Raw genomic sequence first — 21,818 nt, 5'->3', positions numbered from 1 at the left:
TTCTGAAAAATAGCAAATAGCAAGGGGTTAGGGCAGAAAAAGAACCAAAAGAGCCAGACACCATGGTGCAAGCCTGTAATTCCAGTGACTTGGGAAGCTAAAGCAGGAGGATCCAAAGTTCAAGGTCAGCCTCCAGGCTTAGTGAGACCCTGTTCCAATAAAAAGGGCTGGGGATGAGGCTTAGCAGTAGAAGACTCCTGGGTTCAATCCCCAGTACTTCCTCCAAAAAGAAAAAATATTTCAAGAGTCAAACATGAAGTGAAGGTTGTTTTAATGTGCCTTTTTTTATATACAAAATCGTGCCAAAAATAGCAATAAACCATTTTAATGTGATGAATTAGTAGACTATTAATTTTACCAATAAAATTTTGGATTTTTACATATTTCAATAAAGAGTTCTGATCAAAAACAAAAAACGTTCTGATCAACCCTTTTTTCCTTTATTGTTTACTAGAAATGTTAGTCCTTACTTTAAATGAGTTCATTTTGCTTTGATTTTTCTGTAGGTCAGGTGTTCTCAGTTAACAAAGGTTCTCAGAATAGATTACAGTTTATACTACCCTCACTTTATACTACCTTCCTGTCTAATACATTAGGCTGAGCTGTGTAGGACTGCCATATTTGATTATTTTTGACCTACAAAAATAGCAATTTTATATACATCATCCTAATAGATGGCTTCTGCAGTCTAACCTACACAGCCCTGCCCATGTGCTTAAGGAGATGATAGTTTTGCAGAACAAGATGAAAATGAAACACCCCCCCCCCGTTTTCATTATAACTCTTCCTCCCTATTTAAAAGGAGTTCACTATCTCTGCTTTCATTCGACAAAAGACAAAGCAGCGATGAGATGTACACCCTTTTATTAAACTAGACTATGGTTGAGCTCATGTATTCAACAAACATTTGTTGATCACCTACCATGCGCTAGGCCCTGATGACAGACAAAAAACAAGACAAGGATCACTGCCTCAAGAAGCTTATAAAGAAAGAGGAATAAAAAAGGTAAGGAAATCAGTATGTCCAGCATGCTGTGGTTAGTGCTATTCAGAAAGTGTATTCAAAGGAGAAGCCTTTAACTCAGATTTCTCACCCAGTATCAGAAGGACAGGATTTCATCTTTACCATATTTTTTCACACGTTTTTAGTTTAACAAAAACACAACAAATCAAAGGCAGACATCAGGAAAGAAAAATCAGAAGGGTTAATTCAGAGTCAGCTGAATAATAAGGTCCTGTATAAATCCATTTTCTTACACTTAAGTTGGTGGCTTATAAAACGGGAGTGTAACAGCTAAACGTCGTCTCCTTTGAATCGTACCTCCTTGTTAAATCGGCAGATGGCTTGCCTTATGTTCACAGAGGGAGAGCCGAGGTAACTGCTCTGCCAGAGGGAAAGGAGCAAATCAGAAAATGGCTCTGAACTGCTGTCCCCTCCAAAGGTCAGTGACGACTGAGCTTCAGAGATTTACAGGATGACAAAGGTAACTAGTGCAACGTTCTCCAGGGTGTTTTCTTTTCTGAATCAAGGAAACATGTTGGTCCTGAGGAAGATTTCAACTACACTGAAAAAGTCTCCTATCACAGAATTTAAGGTACCATATTCGCTCTAGCATAGACCATGTTGTTAGTACAGTTGTTAATGTCCTTTTTTTGTTTTCTCAGTTCTGCTTCCTTAAATGCCCCAACTACACACTTAGGTATGTAACATGAACGCTGTGAGAATGAGGAAATGCAAGTATGTGTCGTTCCTCCAAAGAAACTAAAACCCAACATTTTGCTTTTTGTTTATAGATATACTAGTCCTTATATAACCAAATTCTCATACTATGGCACTTTTTTCAAAGGAATCATTGACATGGAGCTTGATAGGAGACACACCCCAAAAACAATCCAGAGAAGAACTGTAAATGGTTATACAAGACAAAAAAAAAGTGTTCAACCTTACTAGTAACTTAAAAATTTAAAATAGTATGGAATGCCATGTTTTACCAATTCAGTAAGCAAGGGTGTTTCTAGTAAGAAGGCAACAGATTTCTATTTACTGTGTGTACAGGCCAGTAGTGCTTGAGACTTCAAATAAACTCCAGCATTTTTCATATTTCCATTTCTAATTGTATGTTGCTCCTACTGCATCCTCAGAACAATATCAGACTTTAAATGTCAGGTCTGGGAAGATTTCTAATAAGAAATGAAAGCACCACTGAAATGCTTCTTGGAAAACAGGACCATTTTGATTTGATATGTTACTATTTCATGATAAAATTGTGCATTTTTAACCAAAAGGATACTAGTATTTCTACCTTCAAATTAGCCACCCAAAATTCATTACTGCTGCTGCTGCTCTGTGTTCGGTCATGTAGTCAAAATCAAAAGCTTATGGCCAGACATGCGGCACACACCTGTGATCCCAGTGACCTGGGAGGCTGAAACCAGAAGATCACAAGTTCAAGGCCAGCCTCAGCAACTTAGGGAGACCCTATCTTAAAATAGAAAATTAAAAGGAGAAGTTCAGAGGATAGCAGGGGAGGTGAGGAAGGGGATAAGCAGAGGGATGCTTGAATGGAGGAGGGAACAAGTTTCTATGAAGGTAAGAAGATAAAGGAATAAAGGATATTCAAATCCATTGATAACAGTCTCATTTATAGCCTTTCTGGTTTTTTTTTTTTTTAAATAGTACTGGGGATTAAATCCAGGGTGCTATACCACTGAGCCACATTCCCAGCCTCTTTTTTATTTTTTTATTTTTTTTTTGAGACAGGGTCTTCTTAAATTGCTTAGGGCCTCACTAAGTTGCTTATGGCCTCACTAAGTTGCTGAGGCTGGTATTGAATTTGCAATCCTCCTGCCTCAGACTCTCAAGTTGCAGGGATTGCAGGCATATGCCACAACACCCAATTTATAGCCTTTCTTTAATTAGACCATAGTGAGAGGTTTATAAAAATATTATATTCTTTTTGCTGTTTTATTTTATTTTTAATTGACAATTTTACACATATCTATTGGATACAATGTGATATTTTGATATGTCATGGAATGATTAAATCAAACTGATTCTATCCATAACCTTATACACTTATTTGTGTGTGTGGTACCAATATTAAAAATCTGCTAAGCAATTTTGAAGTATGCATTGTTATTAATTATAGTCACCAGACTGTACAACAGATCTCAAGAGCTTAGTCCTTCCATCTAACTGAAACTTTGCATCCTTTGACTAACATAAAAATACGGAATGTTTCTTGGATTTATGTCATCCTTGCACAGGGGCCATGCTAATCTTCTCTCTATCATTCCAGTTTTACTATGCTGCCCCAGTGAGCACCAGATGTTGTATTCTTGCTTTGGGGCAGTTTCTAAAATACTACATTTTCAAAAAATTTCTCTGCCAAGAAAGCAAAATCCATCTTTGTCAGAGCAAAGGAAGTCGATACACCAAGAAATTCACTGGGAATATAATTATAAATGTTTAGTGTTGTTTTGAATATGGGAAAAGGAAAAGCTTTTATCTAGGAGTTTTTCATAATCTCAAGAAAGAATTCATCCGCCATTTATTTTCAAGGAAATGCAGGGTTTCTTGGAAGAAACCCAGAGGATCCTGCTGTTAAATCAAGACACATGCAGGAAAAAAAAATTATGCACTGCACAATAACATGGCATAGAACACAAAGGAGCGCTACCTCTCCAGCAGGGACAGGGCCCCTCGACACAGGGACTCCTGCGGGGGACTTAATTACAGCGCAGCAAGGGGATCCACCACAAAGCCAGCAGCCACCTTACAGGGCCAGTGCAGACCTGGGTCCTCCGTGTAGGCCCAGATGGCAACACAGCTTCTCCTCTGGCAGGAGACCTTCTAGAAAACTCTGAGAATGGATATGTGCCAACAAGATTTTCACTACCAGTGTTTTTAAAGAGCTCTGTGCCCACCATAAGCTACTGTAAAAGTTATTCTTAACTTGAGAGTCAATGAGCAAGAATTCACTAAGTCTCAACTATGTGCAAGGGACAGGAAAAAGGGCTAAAGCGGCTTATCATCCAGTTTAGGAACATGGATTAAAGTCTGATTTAATTTAAGGGCTTTTGATTTTTTTTTTTTCATCAAGTTGCACACACAAAAATAGTGGAAGAGACACCATAAAACCACTGCCCTAAGAATGGAGGCAAAACAAACACAAATTTACAGAAACAGTTCTATCCACATAAGAAACCTGGCCTCTGACACAGGGAGGTTGCATTGAAATCTAATTCAGCAGCAAAGGTCACTGAACCTTTTTAAAGCAGTCACCATAGCAACCACATGGACTACAGCACAAACAGGCAATTAGCCCCCAAATTATGAAGCAGTAACACAGTTGCTAAATAGCACTGAGTATATTCTACCTTGTAAGAAATTTTAAAGAAAATGAAAATTTAACCACATGCTCACTAAAGAAGAACCAGACTATTTCTTCCACACTGCTTTATGAAACTAACCTACATGTAGCTTTTCTGCATACAAACCCTACCTTCAAGGTCACGCTTGAATCAATAAAAATCACAAAATTCTTCATTCTTATGGGTGCACATACAATAATACCACCTATGTAATTTAGAGTTCATTTACAATTTCTATAGCATGCTTACATATCCATATATATATACATGTGAACATGTATGAAGACACAAACACACATATTTATAATTAATACCACTCTGAACTAAGAAAGCACCGCTTAGAGAGTTGAATGAACAAAGGTACAGCTCTTGGATAACTAATTTACTCATAACCAGCACCATTTAATCCACCCTATTACTTCTACCATGACACTATTAATAGTGTTATTGCTGTATTTTGTTGTTGTTGTTGTTGTTGTTATTTTTAAAAATACAAGTATTTTGTTTGTTTTACTTTGTTTTGAGATGGGGGTCTCACTACATTGCCCAGGCTGATCTCTTAACTTTTGATCCTTCTGCCTCAGCTTCCTGAGTAGTTGGAATTACAGGTGTGAGTCCCTGTACTCAGCAAAAATACAAGTTTTGAAGTCACACTGCCTGCCTTGAATTTTGTTTTCATCACTAACTAGACAAATCACCTAATCCATCTGTCTCAGTTTCCCCATTTAGATAATGGAAATAATAATAAAAAACATCTATTTTATAAGATATTAAGAGTACCACCATAAGGCACAGTATTTAGCACAATACCAAGTATGTGGTAAGTAGAGAACACAATTTAGCTATTTTTCCATTTAAATATTTGGCTTCATCTCCTAACTGGTAAATAGAGAACCTGAATTAAAACCCACGTCTCATTCTAAAGTTTAGAACACTTTCTACAGCCATACTGCTGGGAAACATCCCAAAAAGTCCATTTAATTAAAGTATACAACTGTCCCATTATTATATAGTAATAAAAAGTAACCTTGGTTGCACAAGCTGACACTAAATGCCAAAGGCTTTATATGATGTCAGATAATAAGGGCGGATGCTATAGCAGAACGCTCACTACCTAAATATTACCTTGTTCTCTTTTTTTCTTTTTTCCTTCTTAAAAAAAAATACTTGAGTAATGAATTACTATATAAAATATTTCAGAGTATTATTTTTAAGTCACAAAAGCAAAATAATTTGTTAATAAAACAACTTTAGGACTTGGGGGATGGCTCAGCTGGTAGAGTGCCTGCCTTGCAAGCACAAGGCCCTGAGTTTGATCCCCAGTACCGCAAATAAATAAATAAATAAATAAATAAATAAATAAATAAATAAGTAAAACAACTTTAAACTATGAAGTGTCCAGTGATAACCAGAGTCATGCTACACCAAAACAGTGTTTTAGCTCCAGGTACTAATGGCTATTTCTGGAGTCATAAACAAAACTCATTTTTTAAAAGCTCCTAAACAAAGAACCAGGATATACCTCTTCATAAGAATATTCAACACTGGCACAAAGTGGTTCAGGTGACTATGGATGAATAGCCTAAAGAGATTTGACCAGAAGACCAAGGACCCACAAAAGAGGAAGAAAGGAGATCCCCAGTCACCGCCCTTTTCTATTTCCTCTCTTACCACCCTCAGAATTCACTCACCAGTTCATTTATTCATCAAGATATCATGTTAGGTACTTATTATTAAAAGCTGAGTAACACAATGAAGAATCTGGCAGAGAAAACAAACACAAAAACCATCACAGAACAGTGGCGCATCACGGTTGCCTCGAGTTTCTCAGGGGTCACAGAGGGACCCCTGCTGACCAGCCCTGAACATGGAACTTAGGGCAAGATTATATGCCAGTGCTCCTGTATATGCTATCCCATTCAAAAATAAATACCAACAAAGGCTTACCAAGCGCCACTCTAGAGGAGTGAGTGAGCTGTTATTTCTACTAGCCACATTTTTACTTTAATTCCAGCTTCAGGATATATGTATGTCCCAGTCTCCATGTTCCTGTTTGCTCTTTCTGTTCAGTAGATGAAGAAATAAAGGCTTCAAGTTATAAGAGGCAGAACTGAGAATGAAATTTAGGTCCTCTTAATGCAAGTCCAAGGCTCTCTGTTCTGCACTATGATCCTCCATAAATACCTTCCCTTTCCTGTTCCCCACTTTCCTTTCTCCTTTATTTTTCTTCCCTAGATGGGCAGGAGTGTTGGCATCTCAATCAGAAGTCAAAACTCAAATGTCAACAGGTAAGGGATAGACGATGTAAATGAGGGAAGCAGACAAACGGGAAGACAGGTGCATGAGACGGAATGGTGGGGACTGTGGCGAGGTGGAGGTTCATGTCCTTCCTAAAGAAGGAAACTCGGGCTGGGGTTGTGGCTCATGGTAGAGCACTTGCCTAGCATGTGCGGGGCACTGGGTTCAATTCTCAGCACCACATATAAATAAAGAAAGAAAATAAAGGTCCATCGACAACTAAAAAAGAATGATTAAAAAAGAAAAAAAAAAGAAGAAGAAGAAGAAGGAAACTCACTCAATTTCAGGCCTCTGAGTCCAGGCAGAAAATGTCAGCCCTGGGCTTTGTGAAATTTTACAATTTTTGAGAGAAGTTTTAAATCCAGATTTTTGTATTACTCTCCCTATTTAAAATTTTTTTTAATAAAAAAAAAAAAAAAGCAGCTCCTGAAATCAGTCATTCTGGCCCTGGGATACCAGTTTGTAATTTCTGCTCTAGAAGAGAGATAGCCAAGCTTGCAGGTGTGACCCTCCATGACTGTGGTGTTTCTCTTGTGAAGGTTGACCACCAACCAGTCATTGCAAAGCAAACCACAGGACAGGTGTTGTCCACAGACTTCATTCTAATTCTGAGGTGTTATGGAGACAAGTGCATTGAATGATAGTCATGGTGCTGCAACAATTCAGACATCACAGTTCCAAAATCCATGGAGTGTCTGACTCGCTTCCTTGACATCCTACCACGTAGCTTTTTGGTTTCTGCTTGGACACCCTGTGAGCCAACAGGGAAGTCTCCCCTGGGGTGTCCTGCTAACTCACTATGCCCTTAGTCTTTATGGAAGACTCATCTTCACATTAAGTTCTGTATCCTTGTATCTGCCATCCATTGGTCCCTGGATCATCACACCTAAAATACAATATTCCAGAAGCAATAAAGTAAAATTTATCATCACATTCTGGACAATGTTTCTGCTAATGCATACAATGCTCACATCAGCTTCTCCCCACCTCCCACCAGTATTCGGGATTGGACCCAGGGACGCTTTACCACTGAGCTACATCTCTAGCCCTTTTTATTTTTAATTATTTATTTATTTATTTTGAGACAGGTTCTCGCTAAGCTGCTGAGGCTGGCCTCAAACTTATGATCCTCCTGGATTACAGGTGTGCACCATGGCACCTGGTCCACATCAGCTTTTCACCCAGTCTGTCACACTTGGCCTCCCTGGCCTCTAGCAACCCCAGCAAGTCAAGGCTTGCCAAGTGCCACAGTGAGTTGTTATTTCTACTAGTCACATTTTTTTCCTTTAATTCCAGCTTCAGGATATATTTATGTCCCAGTCTCTGTGTTCCTGATCTACAGTGCACACATTGCTTCCTATAAATAATTATTTTAGCTCTTTGGTTTAAAAAAATCCTGACATCCATTTTAGTAACAGGATGGGGTTGGTTTCACAGAATGTAAAGGGAATACACCTGGCTAGTTCATTTGACTTTATAGGAAGAAAAATGACTTAATGTTTTAGATTTGTAATAGAAATTAAGAAATATTGCTAGACTCTCAATGTAGATCATGAAATGTAGCCAACTTCAGTCCAGTAAATTACATCATAGAACATTACAACTATAGAATGAAGCTTGTTTTTCTGTCAAAGTGATGAATCCTTTCCAAATGATCTTTGTTTTGGCAGACTCCTTTTGAAAAACTTTTTAAAACTGAGTATCAAAATGGGATCATAAGAATTTTCAAATTCAAGTAAATAGCCAATGTTTCATTTCCTAAATTGAATGTATTATTATTCTGCTTCGTTTTCATATTCTCCTACCATCTGATTTCTTTACATTCTTCCCAGCTCCTTATAAAGTAACTGAGAAGCCATCTGATTTCTCCATTTCTTTTCTTTCCCACAACAAATTAGTTAGCATACTGGTTAAAAAATCTTTCAATGAGTTAGAGAAGCTCATTTCTTATCCCAGAGGAGATCCCCCACCCACCATCCCAGTCCAAGCTGCCAGCATCTCTTACCTGGACTACTGCAAGAGCCACCTAACTTGATTCACTCTCAATCTGCAAGGATAGCCAGGGTGATCTTTTTAGAACATTTATCAGATTATTATTCCAGTGGCTGCCTGTTAGTAAAACAAAATCCTGGCTCTTGCAGAGCTCAAGGACTTGACTGCAGTACACCTCTCCATGATCTTCTCTCACATAGGTCTCTCTGCTCCAGCTACACTAGAGTCCTTGGGGTTCTTGGGTGGAGGCTGTACCGTCCCCGTGGGGATGCAGGAAGAGGGTGCCACTCTAGATCAAGCACTCCCACAACATACAGCACAGTACTGCACTACGAAGGATCACTGTGCCTAGTGCCAAGAACACCCATGTTGGCTTTTTATTTTTTTCAAAACAAATTTTTTAAAAATTCGTTCTTTTTAGATATACATGACAGTATATAGTGTGTTTTGACATATTACACATACATGAAGTATAACTTATTCTAATTAGGATCCCATTCTTGTGATGAATATGATGTAGAGTTACATTGGTCTTATATTCATATATAAACATAAGAAAGTTCTGTCTGATTCATTCTGTCTTTCCTATTCCTATCCTCCCCCCTCCCTTCATTCCCCTTTGTCTACTCCAAAGAACTTCTATTCTTCCTCCGCCTCTCCCCTTATTGTGCGTTAACATCCACATATCAGAGAGAATATTTGGCCTTTGGTGTCTGGAGATTGGCTTATTACACTTTGCATGATAGACTCCAGTTCCACCCATTTATCAACAAATGCCATAATTTCATTCTTCTTTATGACTGTGTAATATTCTACTGTGTATATATATATATATATATGACATTATATGAAGAAATGTTCAATATCTCTAGCAATTAAAGAAATGCAAATTAAAACCACATTGAGATTCCATCTCACTCCAGTGAAAATGGCAATTATCAAGAATACAAGCCTGTAATCCCAGGAGCTCAGGAGACTGAGGCAGGAGAATCCGAGTAGAGTCGGCCTCAGCAAAAGGGAGGTGTTAAACAATTCAGTGAGACCCTGTCTCTAAATAAAATACAAAACAGGGCTGGGAATGCAGCTCAATGGTCAACTGCCCCCGAGTTCAATCCCTCGTTTCCTCCTACCAAAAAAAAAAAATACACAAAACAATAAATGTTGCCGAGGATGTGGGGAAAAAGTTTCACTCACATTGCTGGTGGAACTTCAAATTGGTGCAACCACTCTGGAAAGCAGTGTAGAAATTCCTCAGAAGACTTGGAATGGACCCACCATTTGACCCAGCTATCCCACTCCTCAGTTTATATCCAAAGGACTTAAAATCAACACACTATAATGACATAGTCACATCAATGTTTATAGTAGCTCAATTCACAATAGCTAGATTGTGGAACCAACCTAGGTGCCTTTCAACAGATGAGTGGATAAAGAAACTGTGGTATATGTACGCCATGTTTTCTCTTTTCACAAACACCAAACTCATTTTCCACCTCAAGGTGCTCTTGCTTTCAGCCCAGGACACTCTTTTCCCAGCTTGTTCCTTCTTACACTTGGGATTCAACTCCAAAATCATCTCCTCTGGAAGGGCCATGCCCAGACCTCGTTACTAAAAGTGCCTCTTTTACCAACACTCCTGCCAGTCTTATTATTCCTTACCCTGCTTTATTTTCTTTTTAGCACATATCACTGTGCACAAGTATTAATTCATTTTCTTACTCTTTTATTATATTTTTTTCTCCTCCACTAGTATGTCAACCCCCTAAAGGCAGGAATTTGTACCCCTACCACCTAACAATGCCCCAGGTTCAATCCTCAGAAACAGAATAAAAGAACATCATTCAATATCTATAATAATCAAAATCATGTGTGAAGTAAATATCTATAATAATTTTTCTTATTTAGGGTTAGAAATTCTTTTTTAAAAACGTCACTGTGGGAGGAGAGTGGTTATATTCTCCTAGGTCAAGTTTCCCTTTTTAGTTTGGGGGTTTTGTTTTGTCTCTTCCAGTGCTGGGGATTGAACCGAGGACCTTAAACATGCTAGGCAAGTTCTCTGCCACTGAACTACATCCACGGTCCTGGGAGTTTTTACATTTCACAATTTTTACTTTTACATAGCACAGAGAGAGGTAATGGCAAGTTTAAAACTAAATTAAAAACTAAGTCACCATCTAACTTCCTTGTAAAAAAAATTTTTTTTTAGTTGTAGACGGACACAATACCTTTATTTTTTATTTACTTTTATGTGGTGCTGAGGATGGAACCCAGTGCCTCACACATGCCAGGCAAGCGCTCTACCACTGAGATACAACCTCAGTCCCTCTCTTATAAAATTTGAAAGGGTTTTTGTAAATGAAGTATTTTAGTGGAGCTCACAGTGAAGGTGCAGTTTCTGCTGGCTCAGACAATCATCAGAGCAAGAGGGAGCCGCCTCTGAGGGCCCTCCATGGAGAGCAGCCACCCTTGACTCTGACAGGAGCAACCCCTGAATCTACTGGAATATAGAATAAACATCACCCTTCATCAAAAAGGCACACCAACATATTCTCAAGATCAAGAAGACTGAAACAACACAGTGCAATTTTTTTTCTTTTTTAAATCATGCTGTGAGAGCACTAAATCAAAAGTTCAAAGCAGAGCTGGGAAGTGGGCTCAGAGACAAGTAAGTAACAAGTGAGGTCACTGAGGATTACACCCAGATTTTAAAATGTGCTTTTATTTAAATGTCTAGAACCTATACAAACCAAGACTGGGCGTCTTTTCACACTTACTGGTCATCTACAAGTCCTCCTGTTGGTCTAGTTAGAGTCTGTGCCCTGTTTTTATTACCCTGTTGTTTTCAGTCCTCACAGGAGCCCCACGGTAGGGATAATAATACTTTGTGAGTTAACCATATCACATGATTTTTTTCCAAGCTGTCTGGATTCAACTTTTGTTTCTAGTATCTATCACATTTCTTTTCTTTTTTCCCCTATGTAAATCCAGAGTATCAGTCCTGCTTTATAATAATTCTCAGTTTTATATCCTGCCTAGAAAGATGCCCTCCACATGGACATTTGACCAATGTTCTCAGGAACTCTCTCCTTATTAGAATTCATTCTTTAATGATCCACTGAGTCCTTGGTATTCTAGTGTAAAGTTAATGAAGGGAAGAAGAAAACAAGATGAAAGAAAATGTACAGTATTAAAATAAGATTGAAAAACTCTTTTACAATATATATATTTTAAGTTGTCTATGGACCTTTATTTTATTTATTTATATGTGGTGCTGAGAATCAAACCCAGTGTCTCATACATAATAGGCAAGTGCTGTACCACTGAGCCACAACCCCAGTCCAAGACTGAAAAACTCTTATTTTTTAATGTTGAAGAACAAGTTTCTTTTTGGTTTTTGCAGTGCTGGGGATCAGACCCAGGGCCTCCTGCATACTACACAAGCTATATCCCCAGTCCACAGAAGCAGTTTTAAAAGTGACACTAAGTTACTGAACTTTTCATTTCCATGTTGTTAATATTAAGAAGGAAAACAAACCTCAAATATTTACTTAATGGCAATAAGATAAAAAAAATTAATTTCAACTTAGGTAATTATTTCACATGAGCCTTTTCCATAAAAGTTGTAAATTTTATGTGATCCTGATATAATTTATATCTAAATAGTTAATAGGGAATTACTGTAAAGAGTTATTTTCCACTGATGGGATAAAAAGAAAAACAACCAAACGGAGAATTTTTACAGAGCTATATGTAAAGAAATTTCAGATGTTTGTCTAAGTTAGAAATGTCCTTGCTCAAAAACCACAAAATGGATTACTGGATTCAAGCCTGTACTTCTAAATGCTTTATGAAAAGCCCAAAAATAGTATTTTTCTCCGAAAGTGACTTAAGAATTAGATCACAGATCCTGTAAGATTTCTGGTAACATCAAATTAGACAATTGAGTTCTCTTGCTGGAGCTAGCATGCTCTGCTTACCAAGACAGACACAAAGTCTAGCACAACCACAGACACCAGCATCCTTCTCCTTAGGCTCACTGCAGGGATAGCAGTAAACCTAGAATCTTCCCCCATTCACACTTGTCACTTCCTTATAAATGCTGGAACTACTCCAAAGCAAAAAGCAGATGACAGCAAAGACTTCAAAAGATAATGGCTCCTAAGGAAGAGCAAAATGAGAAAAATTATCCCATCAGCCATCAGGAACATATCACACAGCTCCAACAATAATACAGTGTGGTACTTGCACAGGAATAGACCAACAAGCCAGTGGGAACAGAATAATTCGCAGAAGGACCTGTGACTTTATAGAAACTTGATTTACAACAAAGCAGACATTGAAGATTAGTGGAGGAAAGCAATTACCATTCAGTAAATGTTAAGAGAATTGGCTATTCAGTTTTATGAGGAAGAAATTATAGGAAAAACTTCAATTATATTTCTACCTCACACCAAATATACAAAACAATTCCAGTGAGAATTAAAGATTTAAATGTAAGAGGTAAACCATCAAATATTCAGAAAACAATTCAGTTTTTATGACCTCACTGTAGGAAAGGACTTCTTTTTAAAAAAATATTTTTATTAGTTGTTGATGGACCTTTACTTTTTATTTACTTATTTATATATGATGCTGAAAATTGAACCCAGTGACTCACACACTCGTACTCTACCACTGAGCCCACAACCCCAGACCACGAGCAAAACCCCAGCCCCGAAAGGACTTAAGAATCAAAACATATAATCTATAAGTACCTCAGCACCACATAAAAAAATAAATAATATGAAAGCATTATGTCCTTTTACAACAACAAATAATTGTTTTAAATCCTAACTGAAGCTATAGTGAGACCCTTTCACTTCTACCAGTGAGACAAAAAGTTCTAAAGTTGGACCATATGAAGCACTGCAAGGAGGTGGAACCAATGGTGACTTGTTCCTTGTATATGCTGCAATTTTGTTTTGCTATAAGCTCATCTACAGCTTTTAGAATATCATCTGTACTGGCTCTCGGTGGCCATGGCAGTGGGTTTCTACAAAGCGAGTCTGCATTTGCTTCTGACAGATGGCCGCAGGCACGATCAAACTGGGAGTACTCAAAAGGGAATTCTCACCATATTTTGGACTTCATCCCCTACACACACACACATGCACACACATTCAGTGTGAACAGTCGGCAAATCTTGGTGACAGTCAACTGGAGAGTCCTAAGCCAGGAGTTTCACATAGTCCCCTGCTGGAGGAAGACAGTGCATCCAATCTCCATGACACTGCATGTATAGTCCTTTGGAGCCCAAACGTGTGGGGATTCTAAGCTTTGTCTTCCATTTCCTCTACCTAAGTGGCCTATAGACAGATGTTCAATTTTACCTGATATGGCAAACACGCTCAAGGCCACAGTCAGCCTTGATGCCCTCCTGACTTCCCAGGGTTCCTGCTTTCACTCAGTTTCAGCTGCTGACCACCTTCACCTTAGTTGATTTCATTCATGCATCTTAAGAGCTAGTTTTTATATTTCAATGAGCATTTTCCATGGTTGCCAGCAGGAAGGTTAGTTGGACATCCTAAACCACTTTACTGACAGAATTAAAGTCAAAAATCACTGTTTTGAAACATAATCATATTGCTCTCCTGCTCTAAAATTTTCAGTGCTTTTCCCATGGTTTACAGAAAAAAGTTCAAGCTTAGCAGTTCCCTGAGAGGCCCAACCCTGTCCAAGAGGCGTGAGGGGGGCTGGGAGTGTGGCTCAGTGGTATGTGCTTGCCTGCAGGTGTGAGGCCTTGATTTCATTCTCCAGTACCACAAAAAAAGGAAAAAGGCTTGAGGAAAACTTTCCCAGAGGAGAAGCAAAATGGAAATTACACTGAATCAGCAGCAACTCAGAGGCAAGACGAGAGCATAGGAAAACAGCAATGAATCCTAATTAGCAAACTCCACAGCAAGGGAATATTCAACCCTAGTAAGGCAGAGATCAGCAGTGGGAAGCCAAGACAGGAGGACAACAGAGCTTCTCAAGGCCAAGTCAAGACTTGGAACACTGGATGGGAGACCAGGGCCATCTTAGCAGCATTGGCCCAACCACACAGGACAGTGGGCACCGAGGACCCAAACTGAAGGGCCAACTGGGTGACATGGTCATAAAAGGAGTGAGATAAATCTGCCACTTTCCAATTCACAGGCTAAGCCTTCCCAATCTTGGCCGGGCTCATCACAGTCAGCTGGGCAGAGGCCTTGGCTGGCAGAGGCTGACAAGCCTCTCATCACCAGGCCCTCACCATCTGGGCCCGAACCATCTCTCCTGGCTCACCTCCACCTCCCCTCCCGTTTCATCCACCACCTCCTGCCACAACACACATGCTGACAAGCAGCACCGCTCCAGGCTCCCTCCTGCACAGGCAGTTCCCTCTTCCTGATTGGCTGCCCCTCTTTCCTCCCTGGATGTCCCTACTCATTCTTCAAAGCTCCCTCAAATGTTGCCCTGATCAGGAAATCTTCTCTGATTCCTTTAAGTCGAGTCTGTATCACTCCACTTTTGGGTCACGTCAAGTGCAGCCAACACATTCTTTTTAATATTTTTTAAATTTTTTTTGGAGGGGTGGGTAGCAGGGATTGAACTACAGGCCACTCAACCACTGAGCCACACCCCCAGCCCTATTTTGTATTTTATTTAGAGAGAGGATCTCACTGAGTTGCTTAGTGACTCACTTTTACTGAAGCTGGCTTTGAACTTGCAATCCTCCTACTTAGCCTCCCGAGACACTAGGACTACAGGCATGCACTATTGAGCCCTGCCCTAATATTATTATTTTTTTAACATTTGTTTATTTATTTTTTATATGATGCTGAGGATGGAATCCACTGCCTCCCACATGTGAAGCAAGTGCTCTACCTCTGAGCCACAACCCCAGCCCCCTAATATTTTTAATCATGATTTATTATCAGTATTCATAGCATCACATTCATCACTTACTGAATGCTTAGCATGCATCAGGTGCTATATTAAATGCTTTACATGGATTTTTTTTTTACCACCCACTGTTAATATCTTCCTCCATTTTACAGAAAAGGAAACAGGTTCACAGAGGTATTATAAAATTATACCGCTACTAAAGGGATTCAAACACAATTCATCGTGACTCTTAAGTTCATGATCTTTTCAGTAAAATATTATAATCACATTTTTTATCTCTGCTGCTTCCAACAAAAACTTAAAGACCATGTCTTCCCTCCCCCTTGTTATACACAGTAAAATGCCTGACGTAGAGCTGATGCTCTCAGAATATTTCATACATGAATAAACAAATCACCAGCGTTCTAGAACATGAACTATATCTCCAAACCAATAACAGAATGTTGCAACTGTCTTTATCTCACCCTCAACTAGGGTATACTGGATCGCTCATATTGTCCAGAAATGAGCAGAGAGGTCAGTTAGGTGAAGACTCAGGTACAAGGAACCAGGCAGGTCAGCACGGTGTCTGTTCAGCAAATTGGTTTAATCTAGTAAAACAAGTAGTTACTTTTAAAAACAAGTGGGGAATTCTATTCTTTTCAAAATAAGTGTCTATCTCAATAACTTCATTTTTATTTTTTCCTAGCCCAATTCAATACAATGCTATAGAAGTGGAGGAGAGAAGTCACAAACCTCATGGATTACTGGGTTGATCAAAACTCCTTTTCCCTGAAGGAGGTTACAGTCTTGCTCCAATGTATACAATGGGGGAAAGTAAGTAGCTGCAGAACCCCATGACTCCTTCAATCAAATCCTCCAAAAGTTTCCCACATCTGAGCAAAAGCCAAAGTCCTGATAACAACCTACGCACTGCTACATAATTTGAACCCCTGTTTCCTCTATGGTCTCATCTACATTCACCCCATTACTCAATCCCAGCCAGCCCCACAGCCTCCTTGCTGTTCCTTCTCAATGAAGCCTTCTCTGATCATCCTATTAACACACCGAGGGCACTAAATACGTCATCACTATAGGGAAGAATGAATGAACGGTATCATCTTTACATAATGACCTACTGACTCAGCCATTTACTCTGGTATCCATTTTCCAAATTTCTGAATCACATTAGTGTCACAAATTTAAATAAATCTTTAAATTCTTTTTACTTGGAATTGATCAATGATGACTAAAATCTCATTGGTCTAGAGGTTTTTTTTTTTTTTTTAATTGCTTTTATCGTAAATGACCTACTGTGACCATTATTATTTTAACGAACAATAGCTTGTATTACACCAAGCACGTTAATGTGATTTACCAAGATATATTATTTATTTTGCTACAATGAAAAACAGCATTCAATTGTAAAATTTGATGGAAAATACAGTAATTAGACAACCTGAGAACTTTCTTCGAAAGGATTCTAGTTCAAAATTACTTTAAAATATTGATAAAAAGGACTTTCTTGTTTAGATCACTGGAATTAAGATCACTAAACTATAGTTAGTTTCCAGTTACCAACGTTAACTAAGAACCTGCGTCATTTTTTTTAAAAAATCCAAAGAGCCAAAAGTAAAAGCTACTTAACAACAGATTAACTGATTTGGGAGTGCATTATAGTGTGTTCTCTTTCTTTCTCTCTCTTTCTCTCTCTCTCTCTCTGTTTATATTTCTTCCTAATTATATTTTGATATTTTGAGTTTAAAGGCTCTGAGCACATAAGCCACAGAAGAAAGCTAGCCAGCTTGTGATTTAAAGGGGGAAAAGTGATCCTGCATAAGAATATCTCCACCTCAGCAGAGAAGTCATGCACAGGGTCAAGCTCACTCTGTATCCACCTAGTTAGCTCACACGAGGTCAACTTGGGAAAATCTCCTATAGCCATCTCGAAAATCTCAATCAGTGAGGCTTAACAATAGGCCCATCCATGTCACAATATAAATCTTTTTCAATTTCAAAATTGATGGCTAAGGGCTCTTGAGTGGTGGCATTTGATTCCACATTAGTCTGCAGTATGTAAGCAAAAAACAAAGACCCGTGATGCTGAACCCTCTATTACAGACCCACGCCACACTGTGAAACAAAACATTCCTCAGGAAATTGCTAGTGTTACTGCGTTCTTCCCATAAATGTAAACAGCTTTCCTATTTTGCATTCTAAATTTTAGGATAGGAACATAGCAGTTAAATATTACATTTTAGAGTAGTGCTTTTTCTCCTCAAAATGTCTAAAACAGCATGTATAGACAACAGAACAATTTAAAATAACCCATAAGTTAAAGACCAATCCCTCAAAGAAACTCTTTAATATTCTATTTACAACCTTCCAAAGTTAACATAAACAACTGTAAACAGAATAAAGCCAACAGAACAGACATAATAAAGTAGACAACTCAGTGGGAGGCTACTGGGGACTGAAACCAGGGTCGCTTTTCTACTGAGCTACATCCTTGGAAACTTTTTATTCTTTATTTTAAGATAGGGAGAGTCTTACTAAGTTGCTGAGGGATAAATTGCTGAGGCCGGCCTCGAACTTGTGATCCTCCTGCCTCAGCCTCCTGAATCACTGGGATTACAGGCATGTGCCACTGTGCCCAGCTGAGACAAAATAACATTTAAAAGAAACTTCAAACAACCTTCAAGAATGGAACTCAGGGGCGAGGGTTGTGGCTCAGTGGTAGAGTGCTTGCCTAGCACATGTGAGGCACTGGGTTGGATCCTCAGCATCACATAAAAATAAAATGAAGGTATTGAGTCCATCTACAACTAAAAAATATACATATATATTTTTTAAAAAGTATGGAACATCAAATGCAGTCTAATTTAACATATCTCCCTGTCCAATGCGGCTAGGTATTTGGTGGTGTTTATTGGTTTTCAGAAAAGCTTTACAGTGTCTTCATTTCCAGAAAATAGAGAAGACGAGTTTTAAAAGACCATGCAATCACGGTTTATTATTAGCTCATAACTTCCCAGCTTTTCTTACTGAACTCTTCTATTCCTAGGGCATCGTTTAACTGTGGAGTTGAAAATATGCAGAAGAGAGGTCCTCAGCCAGGCTGTACCAATTAAGGGCAGGGGGTTAACATACTGAAGCTCAGCTGCACCTCCAGTGCCTGATTCAGCTGCACGTGGTCTTAATATTAGTCTGTATTCAAAGTCCTTGGTTCCCAACAACCTCTTCTAAGAAAAGATCTTAGGCATATCTAGGCTCTGCTCAAAAACTTGCCATGTTGAGGCCTGATACCTCATTAGAAAAATTCAAAGGCAATGTACTACTTTAAAGAATGTGTTTTGTTTTGTTTTGTTTTGTTTTCAAATAGAAATGGTTATTTTTATGGTTTAGAAACAGATCATTGCCCCTTAACAACAGCAACAGAGTTCCAAGATCTCTGCACTTGACCACCTAAAAATCACTTCCCCCATCTCCACATGCCTAGCTCTTTGTCCTCTCAGGTCTGGGCTCAAATGTCACCTTCTTGGGATATGGTGCCTGAGCACACTTTTTCCCAGCCAGTCTCTGCTTGTACAGGGCACTTCTCTGTGACTCTCCTCGGGTACCTCATTCAACATTGTAACTTCAGCAAGTGGCACACTGCCCAACAAATAACCACTCAATACAGACTTCTGAATGAATAAACAAGACAGAACAAGAGATAATAAATGGGCTAAGGAACTGAACAGGCACTTCACAGAAGAAGAAATACAATCAACCAACAAATATATGAAAAATGTTCAACATCTCTAGCAATTTACAGAAATGCAAATCAAAACTACTCTAAGATTTTGTCTCACTTCAGTCAGAATGGCAATTATCAAAAATATAAGCAACAATAAATGTTGGGGAGGATGCAGGAAAAAGGTACACTCATACATTGCTGGTGGGACTGCAAATTAGTGCAGCCACTCTGGAAAGCAGTGTGGAAATTCCTCAGAAAACTTGGAATGGAACCACCATTTGACCCAGCTATCCCAATCCTCAGCATATACCCAAAGGACTTAAAACCAGCATATTACAGTGATGCAGCCACATCAATGTTTATAACAGCTCAACTCACAATAGCTAAACTATAGAACCAACCTAAGTGCCCTTCGAAAGATGAGTGGATTAAGAAAATGTGGTATATATACACAATGGAATATTAATCAGTCATAAAGCAGAATGAAAATTATGGCATTTTTCAGTAAATGGATGGAACTGGGAATATTATGCTAAGTGAAATAAGCCAATACCAAAAAAACCAAAGGCTGAATGTTTCTCTGATATGCAGATGCTAATTCAAATAAATGGGATGGGACGCACTAGAGAAGAATAGAGTTACTTTGGATTAGGTACAGGGGAGTGAAGGGAGGGGAGGGGGTATGGTGATGGGAAGGATAGTAGCATGAATTGGATATTATTACCCTATATACATATATAACCATACAATTGATGGGATTCTATCTCACGTACAACCAGAAGAATGAGAAATTATACTCCATCTATATATGAAGTATCAAAGTGCATTCTACTGACACGTATAACTAATTAGAACAAATAAAATAATTAAATATAAGTGATAATGAGCAGTCTAATACAAAAAGAAAAACTCAAGATTGCCATGCACAGTGGCACATACCTGTAATGCCAGCAATCGGGAGGCTGAAGAGGACTGCAAATTCAAGGACAGCCTGGGCCATTTAGCAAGACCCTATCTCAAAATAGAATTAAAAAGGACTGGGAATGTAGCTCATTGGTAGAGCATTCCTGGGTTCAATCTTAATTTTGTAGACAAAGTAATGAAATCCCAAAAGGAAAAGATGCCAGTCTCCACCTTTATTTTGTAATGAGTGTGACACTTTTGCTGACAATTTCCTATTTCTTACCCTCTTCTCCCCACTTCCGTGAGATGTTGTATAAGATCCTAATCAACTATCTCAGAACCCAACTACCAGAGAGCAAAGACGGGATGATGAAATAAGGTCCAATTGCCTGAATCATCCTGGCTTCTCACAAAGATCCAGAATGGACAGGATGTGGTCACACTGCAGAACCAGCTTGGCTGGCCAAGGAAATCAGCCAGGTATTCTGCTAATAAATGTATTCCCATCACCAGCCAACAAGACAAGGAAGCAAAATCACTGTTAGTTCACCCAAAAAACCGTCCACCTTTTCCCTTGGTGTCATCACACAGGCTTGCTGTGGGACCAAATTCCACCAGTTTCTTTTACACACACATTTCTTCTCACTGCCCAAATAAGTAGAGCCTGGACCACCTTCCCCCAATCCCAGCTCCCAGAGTCACCTACACTCTCTGAGTCTCTCTACTTTTCTTCCCTAATCAGTTCTATTTTCTTCACACTTAAAATATCAGTATCCTTCCCCAGTACCGCAAAAAAAAAAAAAAAAAAAAAAAAGAGAGAAAGAAAAGAAAGAAGAAAAAAATCAGTATCTTGCCAGGTACAGTGGTGCACACCTGTAACCACAGCAACTTGGGAGGCTGAGGCGGGAGGATCATAAGTTCGAGGCCAGCCTCAGCAACTTAGCAAGGCCCTCAGAAACTTAGCAAGACCCTATCTCAAAAATAAAATTTAGGGCTGGGGTTGTGGCTCAATGGCGGAGTGCTCACCTAGCATGTGTGAGGCCCTAGGTTCGATTCTCAGCACCACTTATCATTTATTTATAAAGGTCCATTGACAACTAAAAAAGTATTTTAAAAAATAAAATAAAATTTTAAGCTGGGTACAGTGGGGCACTCTATAATCTCAGCAGCCTGGGAGACTGGGGCAAGAGAATATCAAGCTCAAGGCCAGCCTCAGCAATTTAGTGAGGCCCTAAGAAACTTGGTCCTAAACAACTATCTCAAAATAAAAAATAAAAAGAACCAATTAGAACAAACAAATAAATAAATAAATAGGGCTGGGGATGTTGCTTAGTGGTAAAGCACCCCTGGGTTCAATCCCCACCCTAAATAAATAGATAAACAAATAAATGAATTTTAAAAGGGTTGGGGATATGGCTTAGTGGTAGACCCATTGCCTAGCATGAGCAAGGCCCCAGGCTCAATTCCCAGCACCAGAAAAAAATAAATAGATAAAAGTCCTATCCCAGAAACACCTGCAATTTAAAAGGACATAGTATTAAATGAAAAAGGGGGAAAAAAAAAAAAGCCAGGTTGCAAAAGAGTATATATGGCATGACCTTGTTTTTATGAAAAGAAAGGCACA

General features: G+C 38.9%; 1 protein-coding gene and 1 pseudogene across 1 annotated transcript in view; both read right to left on the bottom strand.

The window, feature by feature from the left end:
* The window catches only part of Bicd1 (BICD cargo adaptor 1), a 251,548-nt gene that overhangs the window by 221,987 nt on the left and 7,743 nt on the right, over positions 1 to 21,818 (bottom strand).
* LOC124984186 (uncharacterized) lies at positions 3,225 to 3,324 on the bottom strand (annotated as a pseudogene).

The sequence above is a fragment of the Sciurus carolinensis genome, chromosome 4 (assembly GCF_902686445.1).
Source record: "Sciurus carolinensis chromosome 4, mSciCar1.2, whole genome shotgun sequence".
Taxonomy (NCBI): Eukaryota; Metazoa; Chordata; class Mammalia; order Rodentia; family Sciuridae; genus Sciurus; species Sciurus carolinensis.
This window is presented reverse-complemented; position numbering and strand designations above follow the sequence as displayed.